Source organism: Eubalaena glacialis, chromosome 3 (genome assembly GCF_028564815.1).
Source record: "Eubalaena glacialis isolate mEubGla1 chromosome 3, mEubGla1.1.hap2.+ XY, whole genome shotgun sequence".
Classification (NCBI taxonomy): Eukaryota; Metazoa; Chordata; class Mammalia; order Artiodactyla; family Balaenidae; genus Eubalaena; species Eubalaena glacialis.
This window is the reverse complement of record NC_083718.1, coordinates 115,532,607-115,554,703: the sequence shown is the minus strand read 5'-3', so window position 1 is coordinate 115,554,703 and position 22,097 is coordinate 115,532,607.

Genomic DNA, 22,097 nt, shown 5'->3' with positions numbered 1-22,097 from the left:
AAGGGGATTCCATCCTCTGTCATTGGAAAACTCGGCTCACAGGAGCTACCTGTGGCAGGACTCTTGTCTTTGCAGGTGAGGTCCAGGCACAATTTCATGGCACTAAGGAGAGTCTTAATCTTTGTGCTCCAGGAGACTCAAAGGCCTAGGATACTGGATAATCACACATCCTAATCTCTGTACACTACACGGATGTTAGAGCTGGAAGGGACTTCAGAAGAACAGCTGGTCAAACTCTCTACCTTCTTATCCTCATTTTTCAGAGAGCCAATGATTTGCGACATTCCTTTTTTTTGTGTGTGTTGTCATTCGGAAACCATGAAAAGCTATCCTTTCCTAAGTTACTCTGTGGCCCTTCCAATTTCTGTTTTAACTGGGAAATTTTAATGAGATCCTTCAAGCAGTTAAAAAAAGGAGAAAAACACTTACGGAAGTGGAATTCAGAGAGTAGCTATGGTTTTTCTTTGTTGACAAATCCCCTTTTGACTTCTTAACATTGCTGAATCAAATCCCAGTGTCTTGAGAGGTTATTGCCTGACCACAGGTTAAATATTTTAATATTCACTGATTGGGGGAAGTATCATGGGTAACTAATGCAAGGTCCTTGAATACTGAAGGCATTAGTGGTTCCATAAAATGTAAATGCATTCTTAATTATCTCAAGTCACTGCACGCCCAAGTAGTTCTTTTGTAAGAAAAACACAGCTTACTGATAATGAGCACGAAAATTACTAAGAGATTGGTGGGGTAAATCTCTTAAACCTCTTTTCTTTTTTTTTCTTCTCCAAATTTTGATGTGACTTTGCTAATTTGCATGTGCGTCCCTTTCTAGATTGTACAGATAAACATAGCGCCTCACAAGGGATTTGGGGGGTTGGAATTACAGCAGTTTCTACCTGCGGGCTAGCTCAAAAGATTATTATTATTATCATCATGACTTATTTTATTGGATCCATGAAGCTTTTGGGGTCTTAAGAAGCCCAGGTTATACCCCGTAGTTGCACAGTGATTTTATTTTTAAGTGTGCATTTTATCTGTTACCTCATTTTATGGCCACAGCGTCCCCATGAGGCATTTTATTGCCATTTTTCAGTTGGAACACTGAAACCCAGCAGAACAAATGACTTATCTTTGGCCATTCAACGTGTAAATGGGAACTGGGGGCTGAACCTCAGGTCCTCCAGCCTTCAGCCCTGTGCTCTGTCTACAAAGCACCCTCATTTCTTCAAGCCCAGTAAGGGAAGTGATTTGAAAGCCACCTTCTCGGGCTATCGGAAAGTGGTTTACCCGAGGTGTTTCTTCACCACTCTCCTTCTTTAATGTCACCTGACACCAAAGACCTCATTATGGGAAACACTGAACGTGGACCTGACTAGTCTGCTGACAATATCCTGCCGTGGATCAGACAATTACCGGAGCCGATCCCTCTGATAGGGAGCTCCTGGGGGTGGCAGATGGGGGCCTTAAGGGAGGTCCCATCCACATCCCATGCACCGAGGCAGGGCTGGTCAAGGATCCTCACTGACATCTGGGGATGTGCATAGAAGTAAGAGCATTCACTGTGAGGCTGAACACCATGCATGACATCAGGCAGAAGAGCGATGCTTCCGACCATCAACAGTGAAGTCTGTTCTCACGCATCAAAGGCCCGAGACACCTCTGCCGACATGCTGACCCCGAGTGGCTGTGACTTCAGCATCACCTACCTGCTTCTTGAGCATCTTAACTGGGGTGTCCGCTAGGCTTCCGCACACAAGCTGCCGGGCAACCTGACACTCCCAGACTTCGCCTGGGTTTCAGAACAAAGTTAAGATCTTCGAAGGCTCTGAAATCTGGGGCAGTCCTACCACGACTGAGAGCTGGAGAGGAGGAGGAGATGATCTCCTGGGGTTGAGCTCCTCTGCAGCCCTGTCCTCTCCCTCAGGGCACACCGTTCTCGGCCCTTCTTACTGGCGCTTTGCGATGTCTCTGGCTGCCTTTAGCCTCATGTGCTCCCTCCCACTTCCCCTGAGAGGCGGACCAGCTCCACCATGGGAGGCTGATACCTGCACTGGTTTTATGGGCTTGTGATCTTTGCAATCAAAGGGCCCTGAGTTTAGAAGGGTCTCGCCCTTGATTTAATGCTCTGTTGCTGTTGTCTTGAAATTCTTAATAAATTTTGAATGAGTTTCATTTTGCACTGGGCCCCATATATCACGGAGCCAATCCTGCCAACGCCACTGGGTTTTCTGGCATCCCGGGTCCCAGGGCTGGGAGGAAGCTTAGAAGCCATTGTCTGGTTCCATCCTTGCAGTTTACAGAGAAGGACAGAGAGAGCCACCATTAGGGTGACTGGCCTGAGGTCACCCAAGAAGTTAGAGGCAGGGCTGCAGCTGAGACCAGCTGGCTTCACGGCTAGCTGGGTGCTCTTTCTCCTGTACCGTGATCTTAAAGCCCCGTCCCGAGCACAGGAGCAGGTCTACCTCAGAGTTGGGCATGGCAGCTGTGGTGTCTCTCTCAGACACCTTCTACCTCCTTGGCCATAGGGACAGGAAGGGACCGTGACAGCAACCTTCTGCCCTTCTAGTGCTCCTTCGTTGCCTGCATAAAGTAACTCTTAAAGCTTGGAGAAAACAACAGATAATGGAGAGCTTTGGCCTAAGACAAGAGTTTCAAACACAGCATCAAAACAAAATTTTGTCTCAAAGAAAAGAAATGTCCCAAGAAGATTATTATTACTACTAATTAAATTAGTGGTGCTTGGGAATGATTCGTACTCATACTTGCATAACCATACATGTGAGTGTAATTGACTTTCAGAGAATGTCATTTTCACTGGAATTATGATGTGCTTTCTGGTGTGTGAACTGTGCTTACTACTGAGTACCCTTCAGGTACGTGATGTCATCTGCTGTGTAAAGAAGAGTGGCTGAGAACCGAGGGTATGCTAGGCTTACTCTTCTCAGTTCTCCAAGATTTATGCTAAACCAGATCAGGAGAAAGGCACCTATTTGTGTCACATCCCACTAACCCCTTACGTTGAATTGTCTATACAGAATCACAGGCATACCTCGTTTTATTGCACTTGGCTTTATTGTGTTTTTTACAAATTGAAGTTTATGGCAATCCTGTGCTGAGCAAGTCTACCAGTATCATTTTTCCAATAGTGTTTGCTTGCTTTGTGTCTATGTGTCATGTTTTGATAATTCTTGCAATATTTCAAACCCTCCACCAGTGAAAAGATTATGACTCGCTGAAGGTTCATGTGAGGTTAGCATTTTTTAGCAATAAAGTATTTTAAATTAAGGTATATACAGTTTTTTTTAGACATAGTCTATTGCACACTTAATAGACCACATAACTTTTATATATGACTCACATTACTGCGATATTTGCATTATTGCGGTGGTCTGGAACCGAACCTGCAATATCCCCAAGGTATGCCTGTATAATTTCACAGTATTCCAGATTACTTACTGAGAGCTAATTCAACACACCTACAGCACTACTGAAACATCTTGGTACTTTGGGTGGCATTGCTATCAAAGACCTTGTACATTATGTACATTCAAGGTCCTTCATACTAAGATTCACCCAAACTTGAGACCTATGGTAAAGTTTATTCCTTCTGGTGACGTGGTAGACATAGGGAACTGCATGACCCATTGCGTGTCCTTCACTGATTGTTTTGGTTGCTAGGAAGCAAAGATGCTCAGAACTAGGTTTTCTTGTTTTCAACTACTCACTCCTTTATAGTTTAATAAATGTTTCCCTTCTTGGCTTTTTCTTTTAATAAATTTAAAAGCTACAGAGACATGCAAAGAAGAACATAATAAGCACCTATAGTCCCATTTCTCACACTTAACATATGTTAATATTTTCCTGTATTTGTTTTCAGTAGTTATTTTTAAAGACATTACCACTTAGCTAATGTCCCACTCCCACCACCCCCATCCCACTCTCCTTCAGTGTTCCCATGGCCAATCACTGAGACGAATTTGTTGTGTATTTTGGAGTCCATTTTCCATACTTTTGCACACAAATATGTGCATTTGTAAAAAATATTTTTGTGTGATTTAAACATTTACACAAATGGTATACTGTAGATATAGTTATTCTTCTTGCATTTCATATTTTTCAAGATCTGATTATGATACATATAGATTTAGCTCATTCCTTCAATTGTTGTGAAGTAATCCATCATACCAATATGCCATATTTTATTTATTCCTTTACTCAATAAGGAACATTTAGGTTATTTCTGACTTTTTCCTGTTTCAAACAATGGTACTATGAACATCCTTTAATATGTTCTTTGTTACACACACGCAAGGATTTCTCCAGGGTGTGGATGTGTACACATAAATATACACATGCATAAGAATTTCTCCAGAGTATAGAGCAATGAGCAAACCAACCAGCAAAGGAGTTTCTGAGTTACTGTCTCTCTTTATTACATGTGTCCTTTATTCCATGTTAATAGTTTTCACCTCTCTGGTGTCTCTGAATTTGTTCCAAGCCACTTCATATCCTTTTAAGAATTAAGTTTGTCTAAATAAAAAGAACTAGCTATGTCATTAAATCTTTTAAAGAGTTGTGAAATATACATAAGATGAAGTATTAAAATGAAAGTGTTCATCACTGTCTACTTTCTGCAAGGTCAATATGCAGATGCTCTGGAAAGAGCAAATGCTTCATTTTTGGCCACTGTTTATTATTTGGAAGGAAGCTCAAAAGAATAAAAGAAGCAAAATCAGTTTTCAAAACGGGGAATTTCGTCCTTAAAATTTCAAAAGAAATAGCAAAGGAATAATCAGAAGAGATCGAAGTTATCAAGAGTTCAGTGGGCAGCAGCACTTTCTTCTTCTTCATATTCTTTTGTCCTCGTTTCTTTGACCTCCTGGAAAGGCTGTGGGACAGTGAATGCGATCCTCTTTTGTTATCAACGTTGGACCAAAGTGCTGGCGTGCACTTTCTCCTCTCGCCTCTCTCCTCCCCAGAAGGGTTTTCCCTGTTCTTCCCCTCTTTCCCAGGGTATCAAAGAGCTTTCCCATAGCATCAGCCCACCCCAGCAACCAAAACAAGGGCTTCTATTAACTGGGCCTTTGACTGCAAGTAAGAGAAGAATCCAACTCATTTGTATTAAACCACAAGGAACCTTTATTAGTTCACAGATGTTCCAAGCTAGGGAAGTTCCAGGGTTGGTTCTTTAGTGGCCCAGGGGCATCATCAAGGACCACGTACTTTCCACCTTTTTGTTCTGCCACCTTCAGTGTATTTCCCTTCACACTTGAGACTACCTCCTCTATGGCTGCAAGATGGCTGCAGGACTTCCAGGCATCACACACACCATGACGATGTCCAGTGAAAGAAGAGGGACTATTTCTTTCTGTATTTTTTTTTCAGCCAGAGAGGGAAACCTTTCCCAGAAGTCCACCAGCAATACTTCCCTTAAGTCTCGTTGATTAGAACTCCATCACGTGACTACGCTAAACTGCTCATTGGTGAGGGGAGCAAAACCACAGTGTTTCCCAAATCAAGATGTTAGCAAATGTGTGGTGATTTTTTCTTTTTTTTTTTGGTTATAATGACTGGAGAGGCTACTGACATTTAGTAGGTGAGGTCCACAGATGCTAAACCAGCTTTAATGTGTGGGATACACAACAAAGAATATTCCCACTTGACTCCCAGTAGCACCCATATTTAAGCTGGCTGAGACAAATCATAATTCATCTCCTGGGGATAGACATAGAGTAGGAACCAAATTCTCTGGAAGCATGTGGCCTTATAGAGGAGTGTGGTGGCTTCCTTTACAACACTGAGGTATCTATTGTAAAGGAGGAGAGGAAATCAACCCTTCCTCATAAGACTCCAGCTCTGCACTATGGACACCTGCTGCCCCAGAAGGAAGTTAGAGACCTGCACAAAGTCACTAACAGAGTGTGCATCTGGCTCCCCTATGTTCTCCTCCTTAAACCAGGGACAAGTGGGTACAACACAAACTCAGTCACATCTGGGGAAGGACTGCTCTACCCTTAACCTGACCTCAGGCAACTACACCTGTGATAATGTGATATAGTAAGAAATACATATTTTGGTCTTTGTCCCTGGTTCCTGGCCAGAGCTCCTAAAACTTTTGTAATTTCCTATGCGGTAAAGGTGCTAAGAGCATCTTTTGTTCTAAATTTAGTCTTTGACTCCAGCTCCTGATACAAAGCTCCTAAATCTCTTGGAATTTCCTGGGTGATGGGAGCATCTTTTGTTCTAGTGAGACAACTCTTAGTGCAATCTTGGATAGCTTCAGGATGGGGGTTGGTCACCAGAAAGATCAAGTCATGATTAGAAGCTTGGAACTCAGCCCCACCCCGCATCCTCTGGGAAGGGGAGAGGGTCTGGAGATTGAGTTAATAATTGATCATGACTATGTGATGAAGCCTCCATAAAAATCTCTGAACTATGGGGTTTAGAGAGCTTCTGGGTTGGTGAACACATTCACGTACCAGGAGGGTGGTGCACCCCAACTCCATGAGAACAGAAGCTCCTGCACTCATGACTCTTCTGGACCTTGTTCTATGCTTCCCTTCAGCTGGCTGTTCATCTGTATCTTTTGTCATATCCTTTATTATATAATAAACTGGTAACATAAGTGTTTCCCTGAGTTCTGTGAGCCATTCTAGCAAATTATTGAGCCTGAGGAGAGGGTGTGGAAACCCTGGTTTATAGCTGGTTGTTCAGAAGTACAAATGACAAGCTGGGACTTGGGTTTGGCACTTGAAGTAGGGTGGGCCTGTGGGACTGAGCCCTTAACCCATGGGATCTGACCCTAACTCCAGGTAGATAGTGTCAGAACCGAATTGAATTGTGGGAAACCCAACTGGTGTTGGAGATTTGTTTAATGTGGGAAACCCTACCCTCACACACACACTTGGAGTACAGAAGTATTCAGTGAAACAAGAGTATTTTCCCCTTACAACTCTTCAAAGGCTTTGGGTGCAGATGACATTTAGCCTCTTCTTCTTCATGTTGTTGAACCATTAGCATGGCTGTGGTTCTGTGGCATCATGGCACAGGGGTTGATAAAAGTCCTCTATGGGCTGAGGCACTCACAGGAGAAAGAACGCTGAGCTTGGAGTCTTACAAACACAGCTGGTTTTGCTCTGCCATGTCTACAATATGACCTTTACTTCTTTGAGTTGAGTTTCTCATTTGTCAAATGCAAGCAATATTATCTGTCCTGCCTTTTCCCCAGGGCTGGGCACATAGCTGAGAAGGTAGAGTAAGCCCTTCAGAGTTGTTGATGTTCAGATTCCTGCTGGCAAAAATCTTACACACAAGGCATTAGATATTTTCATTATGAAACATGCAGGTACCACGAGTTCAGTAACTCTGCAATATATGTCCTGAGTCTGCTTTGAGGGATGTTTACAATCCTGGTATAAACCCTTAGTCATTCACTTTTTAGAGACTAAAACTCACACCTATGTACTAATGGTCAGCCCAGTTACAAGGGTGTTCTCTGTGAAAATCCATTCATTTATATATTCAACAAATATTTATTAGCCCCTACACATTTATGGTGCTGGAGTGATCTGTCTTCTCCCTACACAACCAGGAAACAGTGGTGACATCGACAGATTATGCAATTGAAAGGAGGACTTTGGCAGGAAGACGAACAGTATTACTTTGGGTTTATTAAATCTGAGGTAACATTATGGTAAAAAAAAATTCCGTATCCAAACCACTTCACAATTTCCCAAAGGAAAGTACTGAAGTTGAATAAAAAATTGAGTGCTCCAAATAGGTAATAGTATAGGAAGGCCTGAGGCTAGAATATGGAGTCAAATGGGGTACAGAGAACGAGGGAAGATAAGAGTGAGGAGCTACCACTTGGGTTGGCATTGGATCAATGATGGAGGAGGGGTTTGACGTGTGTTTATGGGTGTATGCTTGGTCAGGTTTAAAGAGTCAAACTGGAAAGACAGGTTTAGTAGCAAATTTTTTATGAGTCTTGATTTGGGGAACGAAGATAGGTAGGGGACAAAGATCTATGTCTGTGTGTATAGTTTGGTAAAAGTTGCCTAATTCCCTAGTTTGAGAGAATCACAAAGTGTAGTCTGGGCAAATAGCTGGAGTGACATCAGAGGTCAGCTCTGTGACTGCAGCACCAGATTGTTCTTATGTCAGAGAGCTGAAACTCTGTGTCAGATGCTCCCTGCAGTAGCATCACCATTGTCAGTGCTATCACCATTATCAATGCTATCACCGTTATCAGTGCTATCACCATTGTTAATGCCATCACCATTGTCAATTCCATCACCGTTGTCAATGCTATCACCACCATGTTTCCTTTGAAACTTCAAAACCATGATAGAAGACTAAGATATGGATGTCTAGCTAATGTTTCTTGGATACAAGGTAAGATAAACGGAATGGTGTCCAAAATAAGCATACATAAAGCCACACTGCAAGTTGCTTTCACCAAGTTGGAAAGTCTGAGAGAAGAAACCAGACAGATCTCCTAAAAGTTTTGAAATGCCAAGTACTTCGCAGGATTCTACTGCCATGTGAATGCTATTACCCAAATTCTTTTTGTTGAACATAGCTCAGTTTTTAAGCCATTTTTGAAAGTGACTGTAGCTATACAAGACCATAGTTATAGTAAAATGCAATCTGTTGATCTCTTTATGGTGGAGTCTATATATCATTTACACTTCACTTCTCTGTGGGTGGAAAAGCTTTTTTCATGGTTTATTTAGCAGGAAGTCATTTTGATCAGCAAGATGAGTAATCCTTTACAGCTGTTTGCAATTACTGCCTCTGCTCTGCCAGGAGTTTTAACTATTATACAAACTGAAACACCAAATGAGTTGAGGCAAGATGAGGAGAAGAGAAATGTATATTTCATAGGTCCATTCATGCCATACGAAATTACCCATCACTTGTTTTTCCATTCTAGGTTTCTAAATTCAAAGTCACATTTCAAGGTAATTTCTAATCGCCTTTCTAATTCTGAAGGGTTTTTTTTTAATCAATGAAAGTAAGTACAACCCATAACACTAGGTTTCCTACGACTATTGGGAAGTCGCCATAGCTTAAATTCCCTATAAGTATGAAGCCAATTTAGTTGGAAAACAAAACAAAACAAAACAGGCCTTCATCTGTGTATCTATCTCTTGGAAACACCCACTGTGAAAGTATAATGATCGAAATATTTCAATTACCAAGTGAATAAAATGACATATTTCCCCCTTCTTATCTAAAACAAACCTGATTTAACAAATCTACATTACAGGGAATTTAGGAGCTCTTTGTAAATTGTTAATTAGATTGATGAGTAACTAATTTGTGGAGCATAAGAGCTTCAAGCTAGAGGACAGACCTTAATTCAAATCCTCACTCTCACTTTCTATTTGTGTGACTTTGGGCAAGTTTTTTAATGTGCAAAATGTGGATAATAATAATATAATCTACCTCATGGAGTTATCGTGAGAATTAAAAGGAGACGGTCCATATAAAATGCTTAATACAGGTTAAAGTCCTCCATCAATGGTAGCAAAGATCTTTCTAGAAATGGTTCTTCATGGTTTTAAAGTCCAGGGATCATGCTCCTTATTTGCCTCCTTGCCCTGCTAACCTGCTAACCAGGGCACACACACATAAACTGTCTTACCTAACCACCCTCTTCCCCAAACACACACACACACACACACACACACACACACACACACACAGATTCAGATGAGGGGATGAGCCCAGGGGAAATGTCTTGGGATTATTGGGATTGTTCTGATTTTCTCTGATTGGGTCACATGCCCATCCTGAACCAAAGGGCTCCCACAATCTGATTGGTGAGGCCTGGGTCGCACGCCCACCTCTGGGAACAGAGGAAGAATCAGCTTAATTGGTCCACTTGGGCTGAGCTCAGGTAGATCTCCCAGCAAACCCTGGGTGCTCTTTCCAGAAAAAAAAGAATAGAATTAGAATGAACAAAAAGATCAAATCACCACTCCAGGCATTTTTCTTCCCTGGGCAATTGACCAGAGGGTACCTGGGATAAACTGATCCAGATTGTAATGATTTATTGAAAAATGCCATGCCTATTCAAATTGCCTTATTCAAACTGACAATAATTTATGAAACTTGACTATATCCAAAAGCCAGCACTCCAGTGAAAGGGTAATGTTATGTATTATTAATACATATTAATAATTAATAACTACTCTCAGGGATACCCTGCTCTTCGCTTAGTAGAAGATGTTAGATGATAGATGAGCAATTGATCAAAAGGTCAGAGAGTCGCAGGCATTCTTGTGATGTAGCAAGCACTGGAGAACTGCTGTGAATATCCCAGAAATCTTCTATGGGTATCAATAAAGCAAGATTTTGGTTCCCAAACACTGACCCGAGTTCTAGTTTGGCAAACTTTGTATTTTCTATTCATACTTAGCTTCCAGTATTTTCAAATGGAGGTTAATGCAAGGAGATGACCCAAAGGATAAGGATGGGAAAGATAATTTTCTTACCACACACCTTGTGATACACATGTAATACAAACATAGGGATGAAAACAATGCTGATAAAAGTAAAGTTCTATTAACTTATGGGGCTAGAGGAAGAACATGTAAAGAGATCAGGATCTCATTTCAGATTTAACTTGCTCTTACATAGATATGACAGGGAATTCAGAAAAATCCAGATTCAGACCTGACTAACCTGAGCATCTGCTACACGCCAGGCCCTGTGCCAGTCCTTTCCCAAGCAAGGTATCGTCTCATCCTGACTAGGATTCTCAGAGATGGCTGGGTAATTGTCTCTTCCTTCTAAAGATGAGGAAAATGAGGTCACAAAGATCAAGACCACAGAACTTCTTAGAGGTGGGGCTGGGAAATGGACCCAAGCCTTCTAACTCCAACTCTCCTCATTATATCCCTCTCTTTCCAAGATAAATTGTACCTTCAATCTAGCTTGATTTTTTTCAATTATTATAGATAATGGTTTTTTTTTTAATTTTTGAAAAACAAGCATAGCTTTACTTAACTGGAATAAAAATGCCAAGCAATCACCTTTCCCCTTCCCAGGAAGGCAGGCCACAAAGGTGCAAAGACTTTAGAATCTGGAAAATGGCAACTTACCTAAAATTGGGGTTAATGACCAATGCTTGCTACTAGAAATAAGTATTTTGACTACTGTCCAATGTTTCAGGAGGGTAAATTAGGGGTTAAGCTAGAAGAAACTGGTAAACAGATTGGGCTTTGAGTCACTAGGGCCTAGATTTGAAGAAAGGCATAAATAATTATAACTGGCATAGCTCTAGATAACCTCATTGAGCCTCATCTGTGGAATGAAAATAATAAAAATAATACCTACCACATAGGATTATTGGGAGAAGCAATGAAGATAATATACATAAAGCACTTAGCACAAAGCCTGGCCCATGGTAAGGGTATTATAAAGGCTAGTAATTTTATTAGTACTGTTAATAGTATTAAGACTGTTAGTGTTCCTTAAGATTGATCAGCAGTAAATCCCTTCGGTTGGAGGAGGGAAGTGTATTAGTTTATAGAAATAGGATGTGCTACATCCATGATTCATGGGAGGCAGTGGGTGCAACATACAAGGCGATGAGGAGGAGTCAGCAGTGTGTTACATCACAGGGGGCACGAGACTGAGGTGAGTCAAGGGCAGAGCTGGTATCCAAAATGCACCTGTTGCCCCAGAAACATGGAGTGGTGGCGGCGGTGGTGAATCTCCTGTCAATAAAGTCATAATGAGAAAAGCCTTTTGTAAATACAGCAAACAGAAATCGAGCACAGAGAAACACATGGTCTTTTTAGATCCAATTTAGGAAAGGGTTAGGTCCAGTTTAGGGGAGAGTCTGGAGTAGAATTTGGTTGTACAGTGAATGATGGATTAAATTACAAGGGGGGCATTATTGAAGTATTTGAATAAATGGTATTGACTGAACCTATAACCTCAGGAATATCTGGGGTCATAGTAAAAGCAAACCAGGCATTTGTGGATTCACATGGCTTCACCTGCACGGCCATTGCTCATAGCCACCTTTGTATGGAAGAACCTGATCTGAGGTGGCTTTTGTGTATCAGCTCCTTCAATTTTCTTCCTGTTCCCACCCAGGAGGGCCAATAGGCAGAAGACCCAACCATTTGCATTAGTGTCTGTGGTCCCTTGCCAGTTTTGATCCATTTAATATGTAATATTTGGGGGAAGGAACACACACCCTTGCTGTTGTGAGGAAGAAAGATCTGCAGGGCTGGGGAGAGGTTTGAATGTCCTATCTGAGAATAGAGTCATGTTGCCTTTTGATGGCGTTATATCAGGGAGACAGGGAATTCCTAGTCCTGAGAAGGAGGAATGGTGCCTGCAGATAGTGGGATAGTCTACAGGGCCAGGAGGAAGGACAGACAGAGACAGAGAGAAAGGGAGCAAGAGGTAGAAAAGACGAAGAAGGAGGAAGAGGAGGGGGAGGAGGGAGGGAGAGAGGGAGGGAGGAAGGAAGGAAGGAAGGAGAGAAGGAAGGAAAGCAAAGTTAGATCTTTGGCTTTAAGCTTGATTATTTCAACTGTAAAAAGAGCTGATGTCACTGATTCGATTGGGGTGGGCGATAGGGGTGGACATAGACACCTGTTGATAATGTTTTCCGAGCTGAAAGTGCTCTGGATGGCTAGGAGGGGCACTAGGCCAGGAGAAACAGAGGGCAGCCCTCCGGTGAGGAGGTCTTTGTCTGCTCAGCGTGGGCAAGGCCTTGGGCACCTTCACCACTGACCTGAGTGTTCCCTATGGATGCTGAGGGACCATGGAGCCTTGTGGGATTTGGGGTGTCTGGGCTTCTTCACCTGCAGCAAACATGGCTTCACGATTCTTTCTTGTGATTCCTTTATAATACTGTACTCTGGATTTGGAATTCAGAAGACCTGGGTTTAGATGTGACATTGCTGTGAACTTTAGGGAAGTTACTTAGCTTTTCTGAGCTTTGGTTTCCTCACTTTTAAAAGGAAAAGAAGACAGCTTTTCATAAGGCAGTTGTTAGGATTCAATGAGAATTTGCGTATGAATACACTTACAATAGTGAAGTAGCTCTTCGGAGAATCTGAGTTATTAGAAAACAGAGGATTGGGTAACGGAAGGACCTGAGATCTTGGACTTGGAGACACTTGGTTCTGAACATATGATATTCTATCACTAGTTTGTTATTTGGGGCAAGTTATCTAAAATCTCTGATCCTATAATCTATGGTTCAAATCAGAGTAATAATACCTAGGTTCCAGTGTGTCAGTGTGAATAGTTGAGATACCATCAATAGTAGTTATTGTTATAATTGATTCAGCATTTATTGGGCTTCTAATATACGCCAGAGCACTTGAAATTAAAAAAATAAAATACAGTTTCTGATTTCAAGAAACTCACCATCTCACGGAGGACATGAGATTATATACAAATAAATACAATAAAATAAATAGAGGTTTGGAAGTGCTGGTAGAGGCAGGTACAAATTGCCAGGGAGCAGAGGTTCCATTTCAGCACTTCTCTGGGGACAGGAGGAGTCCTGCAGGCACATGACATGGGAGACGACACCAAGATGAAGGAAGAGCAGAGAAGGACGGGACGAGGTGTGGTGCAGTCGTGAGGAGGTCAGCCACCGGGGACTCAGGGTGGGAGGAGGGACGACAAGGGCCAGATCACATTCACCTGGGTTAAAAAACAAACTTCAACTGAATAAATTTTAAAGGTCTTGTTGGCTTTATTCAATGATTCATGAATCGAGCAGCACCCAATCCAGCAGATAGAAAGGAGCTATACAAAATGAAAGACTTTTACAGGCAGAAGGGAGCAGGAACCAAGAAGTTATTCTAGGCGAAAAAGTGGATTGGTTATTGCAAGGTTACTTTAGAGGATGGCAGAGGCCTAGCAGGCAGATGGCCTAACTAGCGCCAATCAGGCAATTCCTGATTGACTGGTTTAAGATTCCAATTCTGGGGCAGCCGAAACTGTAATCAAATCTTGGTTTGGTGATGTGGGGTTTAGTGACTCCACTTTGGACTCGTTGTCTTGTTTCTAACGCCTGCTAAGAAATTTGAATTTTTACTGCAATTCTTCTCTTAATTTGATCTCCCTCTGATAGACTGTGATCAATCGGTTTGCAAAATGAGAACTTGGTGTCACCCAGCTGAATTTTCCTGGTGGAGAGATTTTACAGATTTCTAAAGAAGGGGAGTTTGCTCATAAAATAACTGGTCTCCCCTGTATTGTCAGCAACCCTGACGCAGAAACACACAATGGATAACAACATCTAGACTCTTCTGTGCAGGCTGCTTATAGAACAAAGCCATAGAGATTGTAGGTGCCCTGTTATTCACCCGGGATGAAACCCCAATTCATTCATTCACTCATCCTGCAAAGGCTGCTTGGCCCTGCTGGGGCTGCCGGGTGGGGCTGACATACCCCCTCCCTCAGATGTCGAGCTGCTTCCTAATCACCAAGCAGTGGCACCTCACACTGTCCCATTAGAGAGGCGTGTGTAGTCCGCTTGTTGGGCATGTTGATGCAAGCTGGGGAAGGAAAACATAATTCACTTTTGCCAGTGACAGAAATGTTAACACTTACTTGAAATAGCTGATAATCTGACACAGGAGAGTTAAAGGATTACTGTATTTCATTTGGCTAATAAGAAAAGCTGTTTAAAAGCTACATTAAAAAGACTTAATATATGGTGACTGAGCATTGCTTTAATGTATTCTGTGTCATCAGCTATCAGAATGCTTTCCCCCTTTTATTATGTTACCATAGATTTCTGCCTCTTTTCTCTGGGAAGAGATAATAGGAAGCAACATCCATTCACAGAGATTGTCCGAACACACATTCATTCAATAAACATTTCTTGAACACCTACTGTGTGCTGGGCACCATGCCACACAGTGGAGAATCAAGGACAAAAGAGATGTGGTCCCTGACCTCTGAACAATGGCATGTTTTTAGAAAAAGCTGATTGGAGAAGACAATAGACAAAAGACAGAGAAAAAATGTTTGAGATTTAGTTGATATCTGAAATATTCTTATTCAACTCTCATGTAATAGATGAGGAAACCGAGGCCTAGAAAGCTACTTGCTGAGTGCATATAGGCTAATTAGTGGGAAATCTGGGTCCGGGTTCCCGATCTCATGCTTCTCACTTTGATGCTGGAGCACTACTTCCTGCAGTCCCATCCTCCCTGCGGCAAGGATGAATGCTCCACCCTTACAACCTACCGCATGACGGCATATTTGTTCTTCCACGAGAACTCTACCTACGTCAAGGGGAGAAAGCTCGGCAGTGGTTTCGAAGGGCTGCGACCAGCCTTGGTTGGCCACGTTATGGGAGTTATCGTATGGGATTGGACTTTGTAAACATACAGTGCAGTTTAGACTTGAGGGGTGTCCTCTGGCCTTACTGACCAGATCAGCATGCACCCTCTCAGGGAGGCCCTGAGCTTGGAAGAAGAGAGCCGCTCCCCAGTGGTTCTGGATACCTGCGCTCTCCAGGTTCCTGTGCCTTCCTCCACCGCCTTCCCCAACATCTCCCAGTCTGTGGACCACACTGCACTCTCTTCAGAAGCCAGCTCTTGGTATCTTTGTGAGACACAAAAATGCCCACAGTGTACGCAGACTCTTCCCGCTAGGAAGGCTTCTAAAGTTGTGTGGCTCTTTAATGGCTATAACATCACTCTGAACTCAATAGCGGTAGCACATTCTTCATTTTCAGGTAGGGCCATCAGAACAGGTGCGAATAAGGCATAGCTTTAGCCAGAGGTAAGAATTATGATGAAACCCAGGCACCTGGACTCCCAGGCCGTCATTTCTCACTGGATTCTCATCCCAGATCCCACACTCTGTGTGGCTGCTGATTTACCATGAGTGATAAAATCACTCCTGCAGAAGGAGTTCAGACATACTAATAAGGTTGCCTCCCTATCATTAACAGGAAACTCAACTTCACTAATTTAGACCTAACAGGAAAAATCCCATTGAATTAGAGGACACTAAAACATAAAGCATAGATATATTTCAAGTAAGAACAATAGACAGTGAGGTCCAGTGGGGTAGAGACTGTGCCTATTTTGTTCATTACCATATTCCCAGCCCCTAGCACATTTCTTATACATAGTGAGTGCTGAATACTTGTCAAATGAATGGAACGGTGAGTCAGTGAAAAGTAATAAGACAACTATTTCTACTCTCAGATGAATATAGTCAGGGCTGGCTACATAAACTGTGGGGCTCAGTGCAAAATTAAAATACGGGGCCCCTGTTAAAACAGCAGGAAAAAACTGCTGTTAAAGGTTCTAAAATATAAAGCTTTTTTTTTTCTTGTGTAGTCTTTCTCTTTCAGTTTGTCATAGTGCTCTTTATTCGGTATTTAATGTCATTCTGAGAAAAGAAAAAATGAAAATTATTAGCATGAATTTTACTGTTCATCATTATATTGTGCAATTCCCATTTGAAATGCAAATATAAGTGCATTTACCATGTTTGCAGAATCACCAAAATTACTCAATTTGTATTTTGTAGCTGGTACATGATTATGTATTTTGTTCTTACTAGAAGAGTGGAAACCCTGCACAAAATTAACGTTTTTTTTCATTTCTTGATATGTGTACATTCTACTAATACTTTCTACCTATGGCTTACTGATAAGTATGAAAGAACTGAAAGCAAAAGGAATTATGGTTTGCCACCTTTCCCTTTCCTTCTATGCCATCGTTTTCAGCGTAAGTGGATTGGGGAGTAAGAAAGGATATGATAGGGTTTCTTGGTCATTTGTATTTTTCAGAATGCCATTGCCTTCTTTCTGCATTTGGAACAAGTTTGGGTTCAGCTCAGTCATAGCTAGAACACACCTCCCTTGTGCTGACTTTCAGTCTCGCTGAACTCCCACGCAACATGGGTGCACAGGAATTCCGTACTCATGTGGCATCGTGAATGCCATATGCAAATGGAGTGACGTGGAAAGGAGTACACATTCCTCCACTCATGCTTATGCTCCATTGTTCCACCAGGCTTGACTTGGAAAACACAAGCTCAAAGATAAAATTATTAAGAATTTCAATACAGTGACAGTAGGGCATTAAGCCAAGCACAGTGCAACTGCACAGGACCGCATACCTATGAAGCCAGCTCTGCTAGCAGATGGCCACGATCACCAGTAGAGCTCTGATCCAGCGCATCCTAGTATACAGCAGAAGCCCATCCGAGGTTAGCAACAGCCATTGCCAAAGACGCTAAGAAGAATATAGCTTAAGCAACAATGTTCGTTCAATACACATTCATTTACTGCCTGTGATGGAACAGAATTGTGCCTTCTCCAGGCTTATTGTAAAATAAATTTATTTTATATAATATAAATTTATTTTCTCCAATGCTTGGTTAGTACAAAAGTAAGTTTGAAACAACTCGCATGATTATTATAAATTCCCAATGAGTTGAGTCTGGCTAAATGATAGTTTTCTACTTAAGTTGAACCATCTCAACTGCGGGCCTTCAGATTTGGAAAGCCCCTGCGGTGACAGGATTCACTCTTGAGGAAAAGAAGACCTTAAAGGAGAATGTAAAATTAAGACAAAGGTCAGAAATATTCGTATGAAAGCTCTTATAAATACCTTTGTATTTAAAAAAATTAAGCCATAAAAATAAACATTAAATATAGTCCATCAATGACCCCCTCCTCCCAAATTAGTAATGATGCGTGGTACATTTGTTTGCCTTCTTACGTTTGGTTTGCCTGAAACTTTTCAGGATCTGTCTTCCTCACTATTTCAAGAGGATGGCTGTCAATTTGCTTTGCTTCGTTAAATGTAACATGCCTGCTAACAAGCATCTATATGTGATTCGCATCCTCCAGCCAAATGTTCATGCCTTTCCCATTTTGTGGCTGGGAGTTCACTTTTCTGACGTCACTTCCAGTCTGTGCAGTGGAGTCAGAGCGACTCGGCTGCCGGAGATGGAGAAGGCGTCGGAGAGCCTCAACTGTGCTCCGCCGAGGAGGTACTCTGCGCTCATCTCTTCCTGACCGGCCTCGGGATTAGATTGCTCAGGTCTGCTCGTGTTAACTTCTCGCCTTGCTTCGCGCTGGCAGTCCCTCCGCCCGCCTCCTCCGAGACGAGACGTGTAGAGTTCTGAGGCTGGAACCACTTCCTTCATCTTCCCTTATCTTTCCCAAGGCTGCAGTGCAAAATCGTCACCTTTTTCTTTGCCATCTGTTTTACCTCCCCTTTCGATTCCCAAACCCCTGTTCTCTGTTTTTAAAATTACTCCCAACAGGACTGGCCTGCCATTCATGTGTACCGGAACCAAGTCGCTGAAAAAGTGTACAGGAGTAAATTTGTGTACCATTGACTTTCTCTTAAGGGAAGTTTGTGGTTACCAGGTATAACTGTATGTTTCTTCTTCGCTTGGAAAGGGCATGTGTTTGGATCAAATAAAGTTTCAGATTTCAGCTCTGCTCCCTTAGTAGCAACATGACTGACCTTGAACAAACGTGCACAACCTCTCTGAACTTTGGATTTCTCAACTCCCCCAAAATGGAAATAACGGTATCTACCCTGCAGGCACCAAGACATGTTGTTGAATTCAAGAGGCAGATTGCAAAAAGCATAAACAGTATGATGTCACGTATGTAAACGTGTGTGTGTGTGTGTAAAAAGGGAAGGGTGTGGAAGGATTTTCAACAAAATGTTGCTAGTAGCTGCCTTTGGGAGACATTTGCTTTTACCCTTTTATCTTCCCGTAATGTTTGAATTTTTTACTAATTACCATTTTAGCCAAGGAAATAGAAAAAATGTTTCAACCTTAAATAATAAGATTGTTGTAGTCCCGAAAAAGAAAATTATATGTATATATATTTGCATACATACACACACATGCAGACACATGTATGTGGATGTGTGTATGTACTTATATACATAGAAGTGTGTGTATATTTACATACATATACATGTACGTTTACATATAAAACCTGATGTAAATAGGTACAATTAATTAAATTTCTGCTAAATGCCAGACACTGTGCTATGTTCTTTGTGCCTGTTGTTTAATTTAATCCTTACAACATCTTAAAAGGCTGATGTTACTCTGATCCTAGCATGATGCCTCATTCATAGTGGGTACCTGGGAAATGCTGGTTTTCCTTCTTTCTTCTGTGCTGTATGATTGCTTGGGTTTTTTTCTTATTATATTCATAACACCAGATTCAGAAGCAGTAGCTGCTATGTTTTCAGGGCTTTTGGGCACTGAGTATTGCATTAAACATTTTTTTGGGAGGGTGATGAAGTGTTCCAGGCAAATATTTCACGTATAATTCTGAGGAAAAGGGCTTTTCTACTTTAATATACACTTTAACGTTGAAATCTTTCTAAAGATCTAGTTAGCTTTCTATTTTTCTAATGACTGCTCTAGTTGGCTTTGTTACAAGGACAAAATATGAGATTTGCTTAAAACTGACTCACATTATCAATTGTTATCTTTGCTATATAAATATTAACTAGATTGTTTCCTTTTTAAAAGAAATGTATGATGGCAGGTGCTTAAAATGTGACGGAATAGACTGGGGACACGGAAATAATTTACTTTCTTCTAAAATGTCTTTTGCACCCTTTCAAGCATTAATTACCCAACTTTCAGACCTCGCAGATCAATAATTATTCATGACCGGGACCCATCAGCACCTAGTAAGTGCTTTGTGCAATTTTCAGGTCACTTTTGTAGTTGGAGGTTTTCCATTCTGTCACATGGAAACCCTTTTCTGCAGAGCGTAAGTGAACACTTCTTAGCTGTGCTCCACAGGGGAGAGGCAATTCCAAGAAGGGCAGAGAGAGAAATGGAAAAGCAGTTTCAACCTTTATGGATGAGAATGTGTACTTATTCTTTCAAAAAAGTAAACCTTTGAAAAAAATATTTACAAAGAAAGAAAGTGTGTACAGTGGCTCCCAACAGCGGAGGGCAGCTGAAGGGTCCTGGGTGACGGGGGCAGATGTAATGGGAGGTAAGATTTCCTTTGCTGCTGAAGGGCAGGGCCGACCTAAAATGCCAGTGCAACTTTTGCATTTCTCTGACATGCCTGTTTCCAACAATCCAAGTGCTGAATTGCTCTAAACTTAATGTGGCTTGCTTTAGAAGACAAGGCAAGAGCCCAAGGAGAGATGTCACAATTCTTATTGCTGTTGAATTGTTCTGTATTGATTACATCTAAAAGCTATTTGGCAGCTCTTCCCTTTTCTCGGCTCATACCTACTCTTCAGCCTCTCACATCCTCAGATGACCCAGTGGCCAACAAGACAGAAACTCTCTGGTTGTTTTAATTAAACTTCATTGTCACATTGCAGCCCTCAGTCAGGGATGCCACCAAAAGGATTCTGACAGGGTGGGAAGATGAGCTGAATGACCTCTACTGCCAAGGTCTCTGACAGTTCGGTGGTCTCTGATATTTTGTTAAAGATGCAGTCCCATCCTTTCATATATGTGGTCTAGTTAATAAATGCTGACAACATTCACATTTTAGGAAAAGCTTCCTCCAAAGTACAAAAGAAGGCCAGTTTGTGTATCTGAATGCACAGAAAGGAGCACGCATACACACACACACACACACACACACACACACATTGCATCTAAAGTCTTGAAATTGGGGCTTGACACAGAATTTTCACTTCTGTTTTGCAAATGTGAAATCTAATCTACAAATAAATTCTGAATATGAGCGTTGGCACTGCTTTACAAACCAACAGACTGGATAAACAGCTTCTATTGCAGGGCCTACAGTTAATTTTTCATCTCAGATTGAGAAGTTTCCATTGGCCTTTCACTGCTGTTTCAGGAGAAGGCCAGCTCCACATCAGGAGCGCAGAGGGAGTGGAGGCTGTGAGAGAAGGCCACTCGGTGGAATGAAAAACGCAGAGTATGACTTAGAAATTGTTTTGAGGCGTGGCATAAATACAGTGGAGTACCTAATAAGTGCTCAGCCCAGTACAGTTTCACACGTGTACATGCTCATGGCCCCTACCCCATTCAAGATGTAGAATATCCTAGGCACCCCAGAAGTCTCCCTCCTACCCTCTCCAATCCAATGCCACTTCCCCAAAGGCAACCACTGCTCTGACTTCTAGCACCATGGATCGGTTTAGCCTGTTGTTGTACTTCACATGAATGGAGTCATACAGTATTCACTCTTGCTGTTCTGGCTTCTTCCACTCCGCGTGCTTTCTGTGAGTTTCCTCTGGTTAACTGCTTATGAGATGCAATTTTCAAGAACTTCCAGAAATTACATATTCTAATGTGTATTTGCCTTTGAAATGGTCACCTTGCGGGGCTGCACACTTACTCCAAGGACCTGGCAATGCCCTGTAGCCAGTGGGCAAGGCAGGCAAGTACACCTTATAGGAGCATTTTAGAGCTGCATTTAGTTAACTCCACCCTAAACTGGATCGTCCTCTTTTCTTCATCAGATTTGTTTCTAAGTAACTTTTGCAGAATAAAATTTGCTCTCCAAAGGTAATAATAATAACTCATATGTGCAACACCATGCCCTACACTGATGATCTCACTGAATCCTCACAACACACCTAATGTTATCCCTAGTAGGAGAAAACATACACTGAGGCTCAGAGAGAGTAACTCACTTGCCCAAGATTATACAACCAGTAAATTGTGGAGCTGGGATTTTAACCCAAACTCATTGAGTCTACAGAGCTGGTGGCATCTATGGATTCTGAGGACAAATCTCCAGGACTCTTCTGAGTGATGGCGGTAATTGGCCAAAAGGGAAAGAGGTGAATGGAGTCCCTTTCACCTTATGGCTGCCCCTACTCTGAGCCTAAACTCCATCACTGCGCTCAGTCAGACCAACAGGGCCTGCCGTGGTGAGAGAGCACATTGGATGGTTTTAGCACATGATGTAGTGAGATGAGGAGCCTGAAGAGGACGGGAGATACTTGAACAAGGTGAAAGTACTGGTTCTAACCCTTACTAGCTATTGTGATATGCGGACGAGTATTTATTTCCCTTTTCTAAAGCCTTGGTCCCATCTGTAGAATGGGAAATAACAATAATGTGCATCTTATAGGGTTTTGCCAGTA